General features: G+C 40.4%; 1 protein-coding gene and 1 long non-coding RNA gene across 2 annotated transcripts in view; one reads left to right on the forward strand and one right to left on the reverse strand.

Annotated features, from left to right (window-relative positions):
* Positions 1–19949, reverse strand: part of grid1b (glutamate receptor, ionotropic, delta 1b) — a 691238-nt gene that overhangs the window by 453610 nt on the left and 217679 nt on the right.
* On the forward strand, positions 13510–16124 carry LOC146967118 (uncharacterized). The gene is made up of 5 exons (XR_015034375.1): positions 13510–13858; positions 14107–14214; positions 14439–14527; positions 15050–15247; positions 15666–16124. It is a non-coding gene; the product is annotated as an uncharacterized LOC146967118 (long non-coding RNA).

Genomic DNA, 19949 nt, shown 5'->3' on the forward strand with positions numbered 1-19949 from the left:
GATTGGCAGAGCAGAGCGTCGTTGGCAGGACGACGCGTCCCGGTGACAGGAAGGAGCTCGGCAGCTGTCAGTCAAATCGATCGGAAAGGATGTTGCCTGGCAACGGAAGGAAGGACGAAAGGAAGGAAGGAAGGAAGGAAGGAAGGACAAAGGGAAAGAAGGAAGGAAGGAAGGAAGGACGAAGGGAAAGAAGTAAGGAAGGACAAAGGGAAAGATAGGAGGAAAGATGTAAGGGGAAAAGGAAGGAAAGAAAGATGGAGGGAGCAGATTGGGTCAATTGGATCAAAAGTGGAAGGAAGAAGAAGTAAGGACGAAGGGAAGGAATGAAGGAAGAAAGGAAGGATAGAAGGGAGGATGGAGGAAGGGAACAGAAGGACAACAGGAGGGTTGAACTTATCTCTTTCCTCCTCCACCTCTTTTCCTCTCCTCCTTCATCGCCCTCCACCTCTCCTTCTCTCCTCCTCCATTTCTCCTCCCTCTTTCTTCCTCTACCTCTTCTCGTCCACCTCTCCACCTCTACCTCCCTTCCTCCAACTCTCCTCCATCCCTCCCCAAACTTATCTACTTTTCTCCTCCTCCTGTTTCCCTCTCCTCCTTCACCCCTTCTTCTCCGCCTCTCCTTCTCCATTTCTCCTCCCTCTTTCTTCCTCCACCTCTTCTCATCCACCTTTACTCCTTCTCTCCTCCACCTCTACTTCTCCACCTCCCTTCCTCCAACTTATCTCCTTTTCTCCTCCTCCACCTGTTTCCCTCTCCTCCTTCACATCTTCTTCTCCTCTCCTCCTCCATTTTTCCTCCACTTCTCCCTCTCTCTTCCTCTTCTCCCCCACCTCTACTTCTCCACCTCCCTTCCCCCAACTCTCCTCCATCCCCCCTCAAACTTATCTCCTTTTCTCCTCCACCTCTCCTTCATTCCTATCAAGGTTAAACCCATGTTTGACCTTTGAGGCCTCACTCACTGGTTTATCACGGTCTCCATGGCGACACGTTTACAATCACTCGTTTCCTCTAAAACTTTCAATATTTAAGAGGTTAAATTAAAACTATTAAAAAAGTTTTTGAGCTTTAATTAAAAGGACTAATTGTTTTGGTTGCAGATTGAACACAGAGCAGGTTTCATCCTTCACTTTTATAAAGAAATTATGATTCAGAGGAGGACGAGTGAGGAGCTGTGTGAACGACCTTTGACCTCCTCCTGCATCGGGTCACAGACGATTATCACCCTCACTGATGAACAGCTCAGACTCTTAATGGAAGACTGAACGAACAAACCGTTAACGAACCAAATGAAACAGGAGGATTCTGGGAAAAAGGAGAAAAAACAAACAGATTCAAGTCGGAGTTTCAACTTCAGCTTTTGCTCCTTTGATCTGGATCTGTGATGTCCTACGCTCCACAAACACACCGACCGACGCTGCTGCAGTTACTGCACTGCAAAAAATTAAATACAGTATCTTACCAAGAATATTTGTCTTATATTTAGTCAAAATGTCATTTCTAGTCAAAACAAATCTCATTCTACTTCAAATAAGACTCATCACATTAAAAAGCAGCTTGTTTTTAGACACTTTTTCCTTCTTTCAAGCAGATTTTCACTTAAAATAATCTGGTAGTGGAGCAAGTTTTTCTTCCTTATTACAAGCACAAAAAACCTGCGTTCACTATCAGATTTTTCTACTTATTTCAAGTGAAAATGTGTTTGAAACAAGTGAAAATGATCTAAAAACAAGTTAATTTTTAGGTGATGAGTCTTATTTTAAGTGGAAAGAGATTAGTTTTGACTAGAAATGAGACAAATATTATTGGTACAATTTTGAGTTTTTGCAGTGTGATTCCTTTAACTGTGAAGCCGCCGCCGCCGCCGCCGCCAGCAGAGGGGCCAAAAAGGAAGAAGAAGGAGAAGAAAAAGAAGAAGATAAGGGAGGAGGAGGATGACCAAGAGGAAAAGATGAAAGGAGGAAGAGAGAGAGGAGCCAAACATTTAAAGATGAAAAGCTTTTTCCACCTCTGCTTTTTATTTTCATTTTCTCCTTCAGACGCCGTCACTTCGAGTCCGGCAACATAAGCTGGTTAAATCTGTCCCTTCAATCTCCCGCCAGTCCCCAGCCTCTCTGTGTGTGTGTGTGTGTGTGTGTGTGTGTGTGTGTCTGAACAAAGAGCAGACGTCACATCGTTAAAGAGCTGGAACCCAAATGAAAAATGTGTTTGTGTTAATTCTGGAGGAAGTCACACAACAGCACAGTGTGTTTTATCAGCGACACAGACACAGATTTACAACTAACTACGTAGTCGAGGTGAAGGTGAAGGAAATACAAAGTTGTATCTTCCCTACTGTTCCTGAATGAGACAGAAACTTTGAGTCGTTGTTTCAGGTGTTGGGGGAAAAAAGAGATGAGTGTCGTACAGAATAAACACAGAGATTGATAATAACCAACAGAGCAAATGAAAATGAGTCTGTAGTTGAGTCTGTGAGGACGGTGATTGCATTATAAAGTAAAAACTGAAAATTTGTTTGTGTCTGGGTCGTATTTATAAGTTTTTACCGACTGCACTTGAACGCAACATGATGATTACAGTATGGCTCAAAAAAACAAAACTCATTCAACCCATCGACTCTGATGAGGTAATGATGATGATGATGATTTTGAGCTTTTTAGGTCAAATCTAATCAGAAGTCGTCACCTAGGAAACCACCATTTTGTTTTTCACTCAGGTAAAAGTGCCAGATGTTTCTGGAAACGATGTCGTGTGTTTACGGAGAAACTTCTTCAAAACTAAAAAGAAAACAGATCTGTTTTGGGTGAAGCTCCGTTTCCGTGGCAACACGGTCTCTTCTGCCTCCGCAAACAAACTCGTTTTTCTGGGCAATTTGTCCCCGTGAGCAACTTTGCAACTTTCTTTTAACGCTCCTGTTGTCTTGAATCTGTTCCCTTCCTCCATCCTTCCTTCTTTCCACAATCCTTTTTCCCTTCCTTCTTTCCTTCCTTCCCTTCGTCCTTACTTCTTCTTCCTTCCTCTTTTGATCCAATTTACCTGATCTGTTTCCTCCCTCCATCTTTCTTTCCTTCCTTCTTTCCCTTCGTCTTTACTTCATCCTTCCTTCCTTCCTTCCTTCCTTCCTTCCTTCCTTCCCTTCGTTCTTACTTCTTCTTCCTTCCTCTTTTGATCCAATTGACCTGATCTGTTCCCTCCCTCCATCTTTCTTTCCTTCCTTTTCCCCTTCCTTCTTCCATCCCTTCTTTCCCTTCTTCCTTCCTTCTTTCTACAATCCCTTTTCCCTTCCTTCTTTCCTCCCTCCCTTCCTTCCCTTCATCCTTACTTCTTCTTCCTTCCTCTTTTGATCCAATTGACCTTCCTTTTCCCCTTCCTTCCTTCCTTTCTTCCTTCCTTCTTTCCCATTGTCCTTTCTTCTTCCTTCCTTTTTGACCCAATCTGCTCCCTCTATCCTTCTATCTTTCCCTTTGTCTTTCCTTCCTTTCTCCCTTCCTTCTTTCCACAATCCTTTTTACCTTCCTTCTTTCCTCCCTCCATCCCTCTCTCCCTCCCTCTTTCCCTCTCCCCTTGTGCTGCGTTCACACCCCTAAAGTGTTTCAGTCTTTTTCCGTGATGAAGCGTTAACTCGCTGTGACGTGGCGGCCGCCGGCCTTCGGCGCCGTTGCCCTGGGCGACGCTGCTGCTGCTGACCTCCCGTTTATCAGCGATACCCTCCCCGCCGGCGCCGGCGCCCTGCATGCAGCGTTCACAGCAGCTCGACCCAAACGGAGAATGTCAGAGGAGTTTAAAGAGTAGAGCCGGGGCTTTTTCCCCCTCACCGACTCTGCTGGACTCACACATTCACAAGAGTAAAAAACGAAAAAAAAACCGGAAAAAAACAAAAAACCATAAAGCTCCGACTTTTTCTCTGCAGCTGAGTGGATCCACACTGAGACAGCGAGTCCATTTTCTGTCCTATCAGACGGAGCAGAAATCCTCTCATTTCTCCACCAGCAAAAAAGGAAAAAGAATTTAAAAAAATAAAAACTTAAAGGGACAACGAGGAGTTTCTATTTGGTTATAAAAAAGTCTCATATTAAAGCAGAAGTAAGCGATATTTTTGTGTTAATCTAAGTCTTAAATAGTTGTATCTTCCGACAGCAATCACTTCTATAGAGTGTTTGGTCTGAAACACGGGTCTGTCAGTCCCTCTGCTCTGCTCTGAGCCCAGGAGAAAACTTTCCTTGTATCCTACAACCTTTATCCAATGAGGAGAGAGAACGACATAAAGGGGCAGTCCTCTCTGTGTGTGCAGCCAAGGGATGCGCGTGAATGTGGTGACGTAGGGACGAGGACTGTTATGGTGCGTTCAAGGCAACTCGTAACTCGTGTTTTTCCGACCTGTGAAGTGGTACCAGTTCGATCTGGTACGAGTTCACGGGTCAGAAGTTACGAGTGGCTGTTATAGTGACTTTCACAGGTAAAACAGGTCGGAGAAACACGAGTGGGTTGCCTGGAACGCTACAAAGTCGTAAGTCGTGACTTGAAGCTGTAATTTACGGTTTCAAAAGCCGGCCTGGAACGCAGCATTAGCGAAAACGACCGGATCGCTTACTTCTGCTTTAATGTGGATGAATCTACGTTACCACTTGTTAATGGGCCATTTTTCAATAAATATATCGTTTTGTCTCTATCGTTATTTTGTTATTATTAGTGGTGGTGGAAATGCTGATAATAACGCGGCCGAATCTCCGTTTATGGTGGGAACTACGACGGTATGTGATCGTCTTCCAACCTCTGACTTTAATTCTTGATGAATGAAAACATGAGTCTGTCTTAGTGTGAAAACGTTTTGCTTTTTGCTTTTCCAAAACTCCTCGTTGCCCCTTTAACACTTCAGGTAAAAAAACGTCTGAACGTCCTCTTCCACTTCCTGCTCACTGACGGTTCAGAGCCGCCGCCGCCGCCGTCTGTGTGTGTAAACATTATTACAATAACACGCATTAACCCGAGAGGACGGATTATAATTAAACTGCTAAATAAATAAACTAAACGATCAGACACAACGTTCGTTAATTCTGTTTCGCAAAACACAAATAATGAATTCCTTAAGAGCAGCTGTCAAATAAACGTAATGACAAGAGTCAGAGGAGGAAACTGAAGCAGCAGAGGATCAATAACCTGTTGTAACCAGTTCCACTTCGTACTGTAACTCTGCTTGTTTCTCCACTCTCTCAGAAATTAAAAATATTCTGGCTGTACGTTGATATATTATAATTATTATTATCACAAAAGTGCATACAAATGGTGCTTATGGCCCACAATGCATTGCACACAGACAGGGGTTTTTGGAGCCCTATAGTGTGATATTTACTGTGAGTGCTGCAGTAACACCACTGTGACGCATTCAAAGACAAAATGGAAAATAAAGTGACACGTAGGAGGAAGTGAAGCGAGAAACACCTTGACCTGCTCGCTCCGCAGTGTGTGTGTGTGTGTGTGTGTGTGTGTGTGTTGGAGATGTGTGAAAACAAACACACATAACATATGTTGTGACTTTATAAGAATAAATGTGAATGTGTGTATAATATTTCCTTAAATAATAATTCTCTGCATTTCATTTGATGTTTTATTCATGAAGTAAAATTGACTTCACTACCCATAAGGCCGTCAAATTCTATGTTTAAATATGTAAATGAGGCAATATTTAATGAAATATGCACTAATTTGCATATACTGTATTTCCAGAACAGAAATCTGAACAATGGATAAAGCTACTTTCAAAATTATTCTTTTATTTTGTTGACATATTAGAGTCAGAGGAGAAAAACTAATTTTGAGAAAACGGCCTTTAAAGACTTGGACTGTAAAATTACATAGATTGTTAATGTAAATCGTACTTTCACGATTTGTTGCGGATAAGGAGAAGTTGAGCCTACATCATTGTTCAGGCGAGAGAGAGCTTTACAATGACACCTGACATGACATGGGTCAGACTAACTTTTGGTGAATTTAGGAGAAATCTACAGATGAAAGAGACAAAATGAAGTAAAATAAAAACCTTAATGTGGATTTTCTACCATTTCTTTCCACTTTTCTGAGAGAGAATACATGTTAAGGAAGAAAAATAGCCCAAAATCTCAAAATTGATCATTAGTTGTTTTTGCCTTCATCAGAGAGTGGACATGTGTTATTACTGTGACAAAAAATAAACAAACTAAAAACATGTTCTGTGAGGTCACAGTGACCTTGACCTTTGACCTCCAGATACATCCAAAACTACACTGCAAAAATTCAAAATCTTACCAAGAATATTTGTCTTATTTCTAGTCAAAATAAATCTAATTATACATAAAATAAGACTCATCACATTAAAAAGTAGCTTGTTTTTAGACACTTTTTTACTTTTTTAAAGCAAATTTTCCACTTTAAATAAGTAGAAAAATCTGATAGTGGAACAAGTTTTTCTTTCTTATTACAAGCACAAAAACCTTGCTTTCACTGGCAGATTTTTCTACTTATTCCAATTGAAAATTAGTTTGAAACAAGTGAAAATGATCTAAAAACAAGTTAATTTTTAGGTGATGAGTCTTATTTTAAGTGGAAAGAGGTTAGTTTTGACTAGAAATGAGACATTTTGACAAGAAATAAGACAAATATTCTTGGAAAGATTTTGAGTTTTTGCAGTGCAACAACCACCTTTTTCTATAAATAAACACATGATACACAATAAACGACTCTGATTGGCCCGTTACCACGGTGACCTCATCCGCCTCGTGTCTCCACCTGGAGCAGTCGCAGAGTTTCAGCTCAGTTGAGCGTCACTCTGGCCTCGTTGTGGCGCCGCGGCCTCTGGTGTGAATGTGGCGGTGTAATTGGCCGCTCCATCCCTCTTCAGCCGGCCACCTGCGATGCATTATGGTCTGCACTCAGCTCTAATAGGAGCTAATCCTCGGTGATGAGCCCCGGCCCCAGCCCCCGTGTCAGCAGCACAATGCTCTCCAACAGCGGGCTGCGTTCAATGACAGGGGGGCGTTTTTTAAATTTTTTTTTTAGCCACGTTCGGGGTGAAGCTCTTCTCCTGAACGCAGCCTCCACACGCGGATTGTAATGAGGCAGGAGAGCGAGCAGCAGCTTTTTAAAAACTGATGCGAATAGAAAAAGCGAGCCGGGGCCAGAGCGGCGAGGTGCACGTTCAAGAGGGCTAATGTTGTCATGAGTGTTGGATATGTAAATCAAGCAAGCAGAGATCAACCAATGCTGCGTTCAATGACACTAATGGTTGTTACAGCAGCGTGCTGGCGAACGCACTGAACTTTTCTAAACATGAGAAGATTTTTCTTCTTTTCTTTTTTTGAACAAGTGCACTGCAAAAAATCAAATATCTTAACCAAGAATATTTGTCTTATTTCTAGTCAAAACTAATCTCATTATACTTAAAATAAGACTCATCACATTTAAAAAGCAGCTTGTTTTTAGACACTTTTTCCTTCTTTCAAGTAGATTTTCACTTAAAATAATCTGATAATGGGGCAAGTTTTTCTTCCTTATTACAAGCACAAAAAAACTTGCTTTCACTGGCAGATTTTTCTACTTATTTCAAGTGAAAATGTGTTTGAAACAAGTGAAAATTATCTAAAAACAAGTTACTTTTTAGGTGATGAGTCTTATTTTAAGTGGAAAGAGATTAGTTTTGACTAGAAATGAGACATTTTGACTAGAAATAAGACAAATATTCTTGGAAAGATTGTGAGTTTTTGCAGTGTGTTGGAGCTGAATCAACAGATGACCCTCAGGTCTGTTTAAGCAACTAAAACCCAGCAGGAGGAAACCACTAGTTCGACAGCGTTAAAACGTTCTCAGGGGAGCTGCACGAGAGCGTTATGTAAGCAGAGATCAGCAGAGGTACGTTCAACAACGAGAGAAAGAGTTGATACAGCAGCTTCAACCTTGACTAAAAACACACATGAAGGTGGAGGATATCTGCATAGACAGGGCTTAAGGTGCGTTCAAGAAACTTCAAAGGTGTTTATGTGGCAGGAAGAAGTGAAGCTTCAGCAGAGAGAGGCTGCATTCAACAAGACAAATGGTGTGGATGTGAAATTGAATTTTAAAAAGTCAAGGTAAAGGTGAAGCTGTGCTGCGTTTCAGAAACTGAAAAGCTCCTCTTCTATTGTTCTACAGCGCAAAAAAAAAAAAAAACTCTCAGGAGTGCTGCTTATTATCGCAGCAGAGGTCAACAGGGGGGTAAGTAAACGCACCGCAGAACAAACACTCAAAACAAATCACATCGACGGGGATAAAAAAGAACTGACTCCACGTTTTAAGAAGGTGAAACGCTTTCTGAGTGTGTGCGTGGAAATAAATCCAGGAGAGATAAAAACCAACGGGTTGCGTTCAACACGGATAATTGATCCGCGAGTCAATCAAAGTGTTGCAGGAGCGCGGTGCGTTCAATGAACTCGGAGCTCAGCAGAGTTGAACGTGCAGACTGGAGAGGGTTTCCGGTGCCAGACTCTTCACCCTGACAGTTTTATGAGTTCATGTTGTGAGTGGCAGATTGGAAATATGTCAGCAGGTGTCAACACGATGCGTTCAAGGTGATGTTTACACCGCGGCATTTTAACGCTCGGAGGAAATTCACTTTTTTTTTTCGAAACCCTGACATTATAGGGAGCGGCGTCAGTCAGAGGTAAAGAGAGAAGAGTATAGCTACACCTCCACACTGTGTGAACCGCCGGTGGGTTTAATATACTAAAGTCAGTGCGATGTAAAAGTTTCAGGGTTCAAGTGGTGGAGTGTTGGAGACCAGTGAGCGTGAGATCCACATTTTATACGAAGCCGAGAGCCGACGTTAAGTGAAAAAGGAGCAGTGATCGACTTCCTGCTCGTTCAAACGGCAAAATGTCAAAATTATTAACTAAACTCTGATCACAGGAGCAAAAAAAAGTCCAAAATTTAACACCAAACCAATGCAGAGAGAGGAAACAAGTAAAAGCTGCTCAAGTTGGTGATTAAAATCAAACCGTTTTGACATTTTCAGATTCATTTTGACTCACTCAGTATGTTTACACAGCACTTGAACAAACAGAATCATGGCTTTGATCCGTCTGGACGACTGCGTTAGTCCGACTGAGACTGGACTTCCCCACATCCGACTAAAAACAGACAGATGATGTGATTGGAAACTCATTTTCTTCTGCATGTAAACGCCTTAATCAGAATCTGACTGAAACTGGATGATGCATGTGCACATGTTTCACAACAGTAGAGACGGTACAAAGTGGAGCAGAGAAGCCGAGCCGAAACATTTCACAACAAACATCACACAGTCCAAACCAGCAAGAAAAAAGGAAGTCTGGTTGGTCTTCTCAGTGACAGAAAAGTCGTCTGTATCAATCTGCTGGTTCCTTCTGCTCATACTGAATTTAAAAAGCCCGGCTTTTCTTATTGTTGCACCTGCAAACTGGGACACTTTGCAAAACCATCTGAACCTTACCACACTGCTACTGTATCATTGGGACAATTTAAATCCATAACTTCTCCTGTTTTTAATTAGACTTCTCTGTTTCAATTTATCATTGTCCTGGTACTGTATTTCTGATATGTTCATGTTATTATTGCACTTTATTGACAATTGCCTTGTGTATTACGAGTTTTACATATCTATTTGTACATTCCTATGTCCCGTCATGCTACCTCTGCTACGTGTGTTAGTCTGTGTGTGATTGACTGTATGTGTATGGTCACGGTGGATTGTAGAAACTGAATTGCCCTTCGGGGATCAATAAAGTCTTCTGTAGCCTATCTGTCTGTATCTGTATGTATCTGTATCTGTATCATTGTTTTGTGTTCTGTCTGGGCTATATTGTAAATGACGTTGCTTCCTCATTATATCTCTGAGTTTAAATAAACGTTATAATAATAACCCACTGAAATGAGGCGTATCGCTGCCTGGTGTTGAGGAAGCCGACGTGTTTCCATCAACTACTGGATTTTAGCCGTTGCACTGCAAAAACTGAAAATCTTTCCAAGAATATTTGTCTTATTTCTTGTCAAAATGTCTCAATTTTAATCAAAAAGAATCCCTTTCCACTTGAAATAAGACTCATCACCTAGAAATTAACTTGTTTTTAGATCATTTTCACTTATTTCTAACACATTTTCACTTGAAATAAGTAGAAAAATCTGCCAGTCAAAGCAAGTTTTTTGTGCTTGTAATAAGAAAGAAAAACTTGCTCCACTATCAGATTTTTCTACTTATTTCAACTGAAAATCTGCTTGAAAGAAGTAAAAAAGTGTCTAAAAACAAGCTACTTTTTAATGTTACAAGTCTTATTTTAAGTATAATGAGATTTGTTTTGACTAGAAATGACATTTTGACTAGAAACAAGACAAAGATTCTTGGTAAGATATAATAGTTTTTGCAGTGTGCATGTAAACTGGGACAAGGAGTTGACTCAGCTGTTCATGTGAACACTGTTCTGGTCTAACTGGTCTCGGTCCTGCAGCTCAGTCTGTTAACGTCGTGTCCTCTGGAGGTTAAAGTCCCACAGAGGGAGAGATGTGCATCATGGGAAAAATAAAAAAACAGAAGAAACAAAACCTCCTTCTCCTCCTCCTCCTCCTCTGGGGAGGTGCACGCCGGCGTTAAGCTTGGTAATGAAACTGTGATTGTTTGTCACACTCGGCTCAGTGAGGTGTGATCCGCCCTGATGGGAAATAACGCAGCAACCGACGGGAGCCGTTTCCCCCGAAAATTGCAAATTTGCATCGAGCGAGAGGAAAAGATGAATGTTTTCAGATTTTCTCTTTTTGTTTGTTTGTTTGTTTGGCTTGTAACACGAGGAAGATGAAGAGGATAACGGAGGAGAAGCAGGTGGAGAGAGATGAAAACCAAAGGATAGAGGAGGAGAGGACGCAGCATGAAGCAGATGTTGATGATGATGATGATGAAGAGGAGGCCTGCAGGGCTTCCTGTTTACCCAGAGGTGTTGGACGACCATGCTGGGGCCGAGGCCGAGGACACAAACAGGGAAATGGCTTTGCACCAAAGCGCTAAATTAAAACCCACATATTAACGATGTCTCTGTGGAGACTAAACATGTTGGAATCATTTATAATTAGAGCTGTGGAGACAGAAAATGTGACTTTGTGCTCCTGTGAGAGACACAACACACACATACACTGCAAAAACTCAAGAATAGTTGTCTTATTTCTAGTCAAAATGTCATTTCTAGTCAAAACTAATCTAATTGTTACTAAAATAAGACTGTTTTTCAACATTTTTTACTTTTTTCAAGCATATTTTCACTTGAAATAAGTAGAAAAATCTGATGCACAAAAAACTTGCTTTCACTGGCAGATTTTTCTACTTATTTCAATTGAAAATTAGTTTGAAGCAAGTTAAAATTATCTAAAAACAAGATCATTTTTAGGTGATGAGTCGTATTTTAAGTGGAAAGAGATTAGTTTTGACTAGAAATGAGACATTTTGACAAGAAATAAGACAAATATTCTTGGAAAGAGTTTAAGTTTTTGCAGTGTACACACACACACAACATCTGGATACAGTCCAGACGAGGCTGCAGCCATGACACACAAAGCTGCTTCATCAGAGCTTTTATTTTGAAGGAGCTTTGTGTGAGGTCGAAGCAGCAAACTGTGACAACACAACAACACAACACAACACCACGGGGCTGAGTCAGCAGCCGGCGGCCGGGTCACATCCGTCACATCAAACACCCAGACACATATTTCACTCGCGGCGCCGCTCGCCTCACAGTGAGTCAGGTAGCCTCTACACCCCGCCAAAATAAAACGTCCAAGTCAGCGAGAAAAAGCCCACTCCGGCCTTGTGTTAACCTGAGACGGAGAATAATCAGGAAACAACAGAGGCCGACCGGATCAAACAGGAAGATACACTGCAAAAACTCAAAAATCTTACCAAGAATATTTGTCTTATTTCTAGTCAAAATGTCACTTCTAGTCAAAACAAATCTAATTACACTTAAAATAAGACTCATCACATTAAAAAGTAGCTTGTTTTTAGACACTTTTTACTTCTTTCAAGGATATTTTCACTTGAAATAAGTAGAAAAATCTGACAGTTTTTCTTTCAAAGCACAAAAAACTTGCTTTCACTGTCAGATTTTTCTACTGATTTCAATTGAAATAAGTGAAAATGATCTAAAAACAAGTTCATCTTTAGGTGATGAGTCTTATTTTAAGTGGAAAGAGATTAGTTTTGACTAGAAATGAGACATTTTGACAAGAAATAAGACAAATATTCTTGGAAAGATTTTGAGTTTTTCAGTGTATGGTCCCTTTGGGCCACCGTAGATCAGCAGAGGGAGGATGGACACACAAACCGAGAGCCGAGACGTTAAAGAGCAGGAAGAGGAAAAACTCACTGGAGCCAAAGCAGCAAAGTGAGACTTGTTATCTGCAGCTGGGAAACAAATGATGAAGATCATGAGATATGATCAGCAGCTCAGGCTCAGGCTACTAAATGGAGCTGGTTGAGTTTATTTCTCTCTAATGTGCCAAGGTTTTTGTTTTTTTTCTCATTATTTACAGCTGTGAAGACGGATCGCTGATGTTTTACAGGCCAACGAGGAACTCCATTTATCCAAACAGGATGAAATATTAATGTGGTGCAGAAAGTTTATACACAAACTACAGAAACATCCACAAGGTGAGAGGTTTTATACACAGCTACTGTAGGCTCCGTTTGCTGCATCGGTCTTTATCACACACAACTTTATATACTGTACTTACACTGTTCTTCAGTTGCAGACACTTTTGACTTTTGACATCTTTAAATATTGAACTATCCAATCAGTAACATGTTTGTTAATGGCGCATAAAGCTGCAAATTACTCACATTTGTACACTGTAAAAAATGTCCGTAGAAATTACGGTAAAAAACTGTCAAATAGCAACAGTAAAATACCGTAAAATCAAAAATAGTATATCACTGTAGTAAATACACTGAATTACCGTAAATCAAGATACAGTAAATAACTTTAAATTTTACGGTCTTACTAAGTAGAAAATATGGAATTTTACTGTGAATGTTGTAAAAAGTTTGCAAAATTCACGGTAAAATACCATAATGTCACAAGCGTGTAATTACCCTAAAATTGACGGTATCATTCTGTCTGAATTACAGATTTTGCTGGTGTTTACGTTTAAATTTACGGTACACAACCATTAAATCATACCATCATTTCTATAGAAAGTAGAATGTTAAAAAGTATGGTAGGGCAATACATCAGGACAGGCTGTGGTCACGTGGGCATTGTTCGGGTCGATGCGAAGCACTTAATGCAATAGAAAAACTACATGTTGTCAAAACACAGTGAATTAAGATAAGATTAAGATACTAAGTCAAAATAACATGTAATAGCCTATATGTAACATATATTTCAGAATAAATGTGCAAACATGGAGTTTAGACATATATATTTTTTAAAATACAAACATCTCTATTGTACAATTTAGTCTCCATAACATACACACAGTAAAAAAAAAAAAAAAAAAAAAGAAGTTTGAGTCAGCTCTGGCTTGGGTGACCCACAGGTGACCCAGCAGCGAGTAACCATAGTAACCCATTTGTTGGGTCAACGGTTGGTTTGCTGCGCGCCACCAAGATCCGTTATTTTTGGCCGGAGCGCCGTTACAACCTGGTTACAACCAAGCTGCTCTGTGGTCAGCCAAAGACGACATAAGTAAAGTGGATTAATTTTATTTTTGAGGGAAATGCCCCAGCTTCAGTCTGCAAAAAAGTCTGACTGCTTCAGCAACGAGTGTCGGTGGATCGGACTGGACTTTCTCAGGTTGGATCGATACCAACTGTCCGTGGAAAAGCTACAGATGAACTGTAAGTATTTAAAAATAAGCATGGTTTGTGTTACTTTGGCTGTTTAGCACATGAGCTAGGCTAACGCTAACGATGGCTAGGCTAACGCTAACGACCGTTATCGATTGTTATGCTAATACAGCTAACGGTCGTTATGCTAACGCTAACGATCGATCGTTAAGCTAATAACGCTGACTACCATAGCATGGGACTGTAGCGTGAGAGACAGGACCTGAGAGTAACCAGAGTGTGTTGTGTTTTCCAATCAGAGTAAAGTATGTGGAAGCTAGCACATGGAGATAGACGGTCTGAAGAGGAGCCTTGCTCTCATGGAGGTGCAGAAGTTCCTAATGGAGGCCAACATCATTACTGTTAAGGTAAAGTTATGTGTTAAGTTACTGTGTTTGTGTGGAAGAGGGAAAATACACCAGCCTAAAACTGCCTTGTTCAGATATCCATGTAGTTACTTCTGTCCATTATCATTATTACTGAAGTGTTACATGAGTTCATTTTGTGTTCAACATATATATTTGTACAGAACCATCCCATCCTTAGTTGTACACATTTTTAACACTACAAAATCATTTTACCTTCTCCTCAGCATGGTGCAGCTGGAGAATGCAAGGCAGCCTACTTTGCAGGAATGTGGCATGGCCAGTACATCTTCAGCGTTATCAACACTCAGCTTCAGTGAGTACATTTAAATTGATAGGCTTCTGAACTGGTGCTGCCATTAAATGTTTTTGTTTCTTCATACCTGTCAAATATTTACATGGCCACATCAATAATTATGTCTCCCATTTATGTCTACTACCCTATTATCTGGAGTTCCTTAAGGATAAATCCTCGGAACTATCCTTAAAAAAAACATCAAAATCACTGATTCAATGTCAAATCCAAAGGATTGTGTGTTTTCAGCTGTAGCCTCCACAGTTTCTCCCTCAATCTCTCTTAATCTATTAGATCATCTGCTAAATCTGTTAACTGTTTTAAGCGCCTCCTGAAATCATATTTATTGGTTGGCCTTTCTATTAGATTTTTTAAACCTACTCTTCATTCACCATTTATTTTTTTTCTGTTCCAACTTTTATTAATGTTTTGTTTGTTGTTGTTGTTGCTGCAGGAAGCACTTTGCAACAGTGTGCTATATAATAATAATTATCATTATCATTAACAATGTTTTCTTTGTTGTCTTTCTTTGTCTGGTTGCAGAGAGGTTCATGCCAGTCCACAGTAAACACCTGATTGAAGACTGCTGGTGAATTTTCAAGCAGGAATGATGACAACACCTGCCCAAAGTTCCAGTTTCTTCAACATTGTACCATGTCTGTATGAGACTCTGTCCCACCTGTCTTCAGTCAAGTCTGGACCCAATGACTCAAACACCAGTCTTGTCAAGGCTAATTAGAGGTAAGCAATGGTTTATGTCAGTGTAGCAAATGAGTAGATGCAAGCACAACTCAAACTTCACTCAATCGATCTCCCACAAGTGCACGGTGCCAACAGCTTCATACAAACATACAGTAGAAAAAAATCAGTATTACGGACAGGATTCAGGATTTAGGCTGCAATTCGACAAGGGTGAAACAAATACTGATGATCATTTAGTCCTGAAAAGTGACAGTTTCTACCTTTCACACTAATACAATAAAATAAATGAAATACTCCTGATGACCTGCAAAACTATATTCCAGAGTGCTGGTTTTATTCTATGTATAGCTCATTGGAGCTCAGTTTAACAACAGAAGGCTGAATTTATCTCTGTAGGCACCATGCTCAGGCACTGCATCAATCTAACCTTTGCTTTGTTTCTGTTTTCTGGCTGCAGAGAGGATCATGCCAGTCTACAGTGGACACCAAATGGACAATATATGAGTCTTCAAGCAGAACTGGTGACTGCTGGATGCTTTAAGTTCCAGTTTCTTGAACACCATGTATATGTTAAGAGCCCTCTTCAGCCAAGTCTGGACTCAGTGACTCATTAGTGTTGATCAACACAGGGCAAACGGCTCCTTTTTTCATTATGTTTATTTCTTCTATCATGGACTATCCTTCTTCATATGTATGGACACACACTGTCTTTTCAAGATGTCAACACTGCCTTGTGAGTATACTGGACAAGTTCTGTTTTTCACAGAGAATGTGTATATGCAAAGAGAGGTTCTTAAAGTTTATCAATTATAGTCTGTACTTTGGTTTACAATGGGCTTAAAGGACAATTCCAGGCAAATTCAACTCCGGGGTGTATTTTCCTATAATTTTAGGTCTAAAAGAAGGAATCTGAAGATTTTCAGTTTAATCGCTCCTGTTTTGCGGTAGTTGCGTCTGTCCCCGCATCGCCACGGCAGCGATGAATGGGAGTGGATGTAAGTTCCGCTGTTTAGGCTGTTTCCAGCCCTCAAAGCCGCAAATTTTTCCCACAGACAGCGTCAGATGGCTACTCAAACATGCACCGAGAAGTTTATTTAAGCAAGCAAGCCGACATGTTTGTAAAACTAGATCTAATTCAAAGTCTCCCGGAGTCTCGCGCGAGACCCAGTTGCCGTGCTCGGTGTGTTCCGGTGCAGTAGGAAAGCTACAGTTTGTGTCATAAACACAGGAATATCAACTCTTTACTTGCTTCAAGTAAAAAAAACTTCTCGGCGCATGTTTGAGTAGCCACCTGACGCTGTCTGTGGAAAAAAATGTACACTTGAAGCAAGTAAAGAGTTGGTATTCCTGTGTTTATGACACAAACGATAGCTCCAACTGCACCTGAATACACCAGCACTGCAACTTCGGGCTTGCGCAAGACTCTGGGAGACTTTGAATTAGATCTAGTTTTACAAACATGTCGGCTTGCTTGAAAAAAAAAATTGCGGCTTTGAGGGCTGTAAACAGCCTAAACAGCGGAACTTACATCCACTCCCATTAATTGCTGCCATGGCGATGCGGGGACAGACGAAACTACCGCAAAACAGGAGCGATTAAACTGAAAATCTTCAGATTCCTTCTTTTAGACCTAAAATGATAGGAAAATACACCCCCGAGTTGAATTCGCCTGGAATTGTCCTTTAATTGGTCATTTCCTTTATAATTTACCATTTGCTGACTGTAAAATCTACACCAACAAACTGTAATTCCATTATGTGTTGTACCGTATATTTTACGGTGAAATTCTGGCAACCACAGCTGCCAGTATTTTACCGTGAATTTTGCAATAAAATACCGTACTATATCTTACAGTTTTACCGTGTTTTTTCACTGATGGACTGTAATTAGGTTTACAGTATATCCGTTATTTTTAAAAGAATTTACCGTAAACAGGTTTATATTATAACCGTTATTTTTACAGCAAATTACCGTAAACAAATAACAGTTCTCTACTGTGAAATTTACGGTTGCCAAAACAGCATACCGTAATGTGTAATACATTGTGACCGTATTTTCTACGGTAAAATTCTGGCAACCACAGCTGCCAGTATTTTACCGTAAATTCTACGGAATTTTTCTTACAGTGTAGTTATTAATAAGTCATGATGCTACAACGTGCAACAAAAACTAAATAGTATAGTTTAAAGAAACTTTATTGCTCTCGATGGTAATGACACATGTAATAGGAGCAGTGATAATATTGAACTATAAAAAATGTTCTAATTTAAAATATGTTTTGACAATGAAGTTTGTGTGAAGTTTTAATGATTTTAACTTTAACTTTAAATTAATTTACTGCGAAGAAGATGTTCAATAATTCTGACATAATTGGATTTTCAACATACAAAGAAAATGAAAGAGGCAAATTTCATAATTAAGACAGTTCTTTTTTTTTTTTTAGCTTTTACAACTTAATCCCCAACAATAATAAATAGAATTCAATGCAGAGTGTATTTCCACTTTACGAACAGTTTGCTGTCAGTGCGAGCTTAACTTAAATTTAACATTACATTCATCACAGTTGCCTTGAACATACAGTTATAGTATTGTAGTTTTGATTTTGTATATTGCATTTTAAGCGTTTTCATCTCTATAATCATTGATTGTATTAGTCTTTAGCCGTTTACACCGTTTACGAGGAGGAAAACCAGCTCTATGGGGTTTTGCCCCTGGGGGCAGTTAAAACTCTCCTCATTGAAGAATCACCCTATTATTATAATTATTAGGCTATATCAGAGGTCTGTCTCATTCTATTTGATCCATCTATTGATTCTTTCTCACTGTTATTTTAACCTGATTTATTTGCTGCTGATGAAAGGGAGCACCCCAGACTAAATTATGTTGTGTATTTATTATAGGCTACAATGACAATAATGTTATTTTATCTTGTGCACAAAAACCTGCAGCCCTGCAACACCAAAGTTGAGTTTATGTGTATGTTTAATATTGACAGACAAGACAAAATGGACGTTTGTTGAGACGTGGACGGTGATGAGAGCTGCAGGTCTGTAACAATAACTGGCAGCGTCTGAAACACAAGCAGCAGCAGCAGCAGCAGCAGACAATGGCTGACAGAATCTATTTACTGTATATGAGATGTAATATCTTGCAGCTTTCAGCAGGGGAATAATTTGGGGGAAAAGGCAGAGAGAGTAAGACATAATGGGAATGAAAGGAACAGAGAGAATCAGAGAGAGAAAGAGCAGCTGAAATGAAAAGTGAGAATGAGCTCCTCTGTGTTTCGCTCCACATTGTTTTCACTTTAAACGCAGCAAAATGCAAATTTAGACCCGAAAGAGGAAAAAAGAAAGAGGAACAACAATCACTGTTTTCTTTCTGTGCTGTGTTCCCAAAACCGTGTTTAGCTCGACGGATGACTCACACCCGCCGCAGGCCGCACCACGGAGAACATGGATTCATGAAGAACCAGAGGAGTGATGATGATGATGATGATGATGGTGATGATGATGTCTGTGGTCCCAAACTAGAGGGAAAAGCTGCAGATGAAGCACTCCAACCAAAAAAAAAAAGCCAATTACCACATTCCTGCCTCAGATAATGGTCGTCAACAACAACTAGAACATTTCAGCTGGGAAATTTTGATAGGGCCACGGGAGCTACGGACGGTTTTGCCATCTCTGTCAACATGGGAATCAAAGAAACATGGAGAAAAAGAGCGATTTTCTGCCTCTACACTGGTCTCACATTTGGGCTTATTCTGACAAAACGGTAGCTCCTATCAGAAAAAAACACAGACCATCAGCGCTGTAAGGACTTCCTGAATGATTTGGTGTGATTTTGGTGTTTCTACAGTAAATATTTTGGAGACACTTGCGAGTTTAAAACAGGGGTCCATTCTGCTTCTCTCAGAAAATCTTTGTATTGGAGTCAATGAGGAGCAGAGACAGACAGGGCCGCACTTAGAGGCTGACAATTCAAATTCTGTAAGTCTCTCAGATATTTTGAGCACATGGTCAGAGACAGAACAAGTTTGTCTACAAATCTGGAAAAAATCATGTGTGTAGAGTGTAAATTGTGGCCGGGAGGAGTGTGGAAAGAGAAAAAATCTGGGACTTTTATGGGGCTCTCTCCCACTCTAACCGGTTAAAAAACTGCCTGTCATGCACGCAGATGAAGCGTTTCATTGGAAACAACTCCGACACAGACCTGCATGTCTGCTTCTAATTGACAGAGTGAACCTGAACACACCATGAAAACTAACACGCGATCACACAGCAACAATGACGATGATGATGAAGATGGTTTCTTCCCACGGGAGGATGTGAGACGCGGCGAACAGGAGGAGAAGCTGAAGCTCCGGAGCTCAGAGATGTAACGTGTCACTTCACAGTCGGTCCTCAGCTAATTGGTGCTGAGCTGTTTACACCACATCTGCTGCAGACGACGGAGGAGAGAAAGGAAAAGTGAGTGACTGAGAGGAAAGTGAGAGATTTCACTTTTTGCACACACACAAAAAAAGTATCTGCAGGTTAAAGGGATAGTTCACCCAAAATTGAAATTTCACTCATTATCTACTCACCCTCATGTGGACTAAGGGCTGAGAGAAGTTTCAGAGTCCTCCGTGGCTTCTCTGAGTTACAGGGGGTCTCGGCGTAGCAGTGCATGTCCATATAATGGTTGCAAATGGATACCAACTGTCTTCGTAACAAAAAGAACAAAAATTGTCCCGAAAAAAAAT

Source organism: Trachurus japonicus, chromosome 19 (genome assembly GCF_045865225.1).
Source record: "Trachurus japonicus isolate A0001 chromosome 19, Traja_1.0".
Classification (NCBI taxonomy): Eukaryota; Metazoa; Chordata; class Actinopteri; order Carangiformes; family Carangidae; genus Trachurus; species Trachurus japonicus.